Raw genomic sequence first — 2,078 nt, 5'->3', positions numbered from 1 at the left:
CTTTCCTCGATCTCATTTGTAAATAAATAAATATTGTACCAGCATGCTGGTAAGTTATATGCTTCGAGCCTGATGGTACAATCACTTGATGGAGCCAGCAAGTTGGTGTCGTAAGTTTCCCCTTTTATACAAAAAGGTTTTTGGTTGGATAAAATATTAGCTTATTTTCCAGAATTCATTGTTTTTCTATACCATTACTTATTGAAAATGTTTGCGAGTATACTTATATATGTATATGTAAGTAAAAAATTTAGTTACCATTTTCAGCCACAACGACTTTTTTTAGCTCTTTTTTAGCCCTTTTTTTAACGGAATTTGGCTACCGCTAAAAAGATTCGCGGCAACACTGCTCCTAACACTAAAGGCCCGTTTACATACAACTTTGGCGTTGCGTTGGCGTTGGCGTTGGTTTGACAGAACGCACGTTAAAAGAATGCTTGCTACAATGAACGCTTGGCGGCGAATCCTTGGGCCACTAAATTAACATATTAACGACAGATAAATTAATATTTCATATCAATAATTGCATTAAAAACGATATTTCTTGCCCGCACTTGATTAAAAAGGAAAAATATTTCACATAATTTTATTTATTCGCAACAGCTGACGAGCGACGCACGCGAAAAGTTGAGAGTTGGCCATCTTTTTGCTTTGTGTTGGCGTGAGCGTTGTCGAATTTTGGCTATGTGGACGGCTGCATTTGAATTCATGTATTCATAGTCAGCTGTTGAAGCGACGCCAACGCCAACGCAACGCCAAAGTTCTATGTAAACGGGCCTTAACCCAAAACCCATTCAGAGACACAGACTTAAATGTGTGTTTCAATGTCGAAGAACTCTGAAGATCTATGAGTCCTTCGGAAAATAATCTGACAAAGATTTCAGGATATTTACCAAGCACCCAGTTATGACATTTCACATTTAATTTTATAATTCAGTGCTTCTTTCCACACAGGTAATCTAGAAATTTAATTTTCTTTTAAAGGATGATAATTTGTATCGCCAAAAATACGGCCGTTGTTATTCCATGAAAAAATGTAGTAACTTCACTGATATTTCCAAAAATCTTATAAGCTGGATACTACAATAATAGTAATAATAATATCTTGACGCTTACAAGCTAAGTGTTTGGCCAAGCTTCTCCTCCAATTTGTGATATGCGTCTTAAGGCTGATTTTCACTATGTCAAACTCAGTGGCATTTGTCGTCAAATAAGTGGAAACACATTGTCCAATGGGATTAAAAAGCGGTTTATCGACTGATTTGGATCCGGATAGGTCTTTAGTCGTGTACATGCGCTGCTAAATCGGCTATATGTCGTTTTTGGCCTATTATATCATCGGTCAAGGTATAGATAAAGGAGATAAAGTTGTGTCAAAATATGTGGCCAAATTTTGGCGTCAAAATATGACATAATGAAAACCAGTCTTTAATGTTGTTATAAAAATGGAGGGACTTACAGTCTTACGCCGCCTTTGAATGGCACATGGATTTTATGAGAAGCTTTTTCATGACAGAAATACACTCGGAGGTTTGCAATGGTCTGCTGAGGGCCGACCGCTGTTAAAAAAACTTTTTTCTATACTTTTTGCGATATTGCTTTGACCAGGGCTCGAACCCAGGTTATTCGGAGTGGTATTCCTTAGGCTACACCGGCCAACAACACATACAAGTTAGAAAAAAATTACAAGCGCAACGCTTAACGCTATGGCACTCAATACGGCAATGATACCAACTACGAGTACATATACTCAAAAAAGGATAATTGCGTCTCCGTCATGCTGTTTACGGAACTTTTCTTTGCGTGTGCAACTCAAATCGACTGCCGTCCACCACGCTTTTCATGCCGAATTTTAAGCGATGGTCCCCGAATTGTACTTATGCATCTGTTGAATTATTGAACTGCCAAAAAATTATGACTTCACACAATTACAATAACTTTAAAACAATTTTTAATGTTATAAGCCATTTGATTGCGTCTAATTCAAATATATATGTATATCGTCGATGTTCTTGCAAAACCGCCTAAATCGGCGTTGCGGCAAAAATTAGATTTGGTAACCCTGAACTCCAGGCATC

This window comes from Rhagoletis pomonella, unplaced genomic scaffold (assembly GCF_013731165.1).
Source record: "Rhagoletis pomonella isolate Grant_MI unplaced genomic scaffold, Rhpom_1.0 Rhpom_scaffold_00541, whole genome shotgun sequence".
NCBI classification, from domain to species: Eukaryota; Metazoa; Arthropoda; class Insecta; order Diptera; family Tephritidae; genus Rhagoletis; species Rhagoletis pomonella.
Note: the sequence above shows the minus strand (reverse complement) of the source record.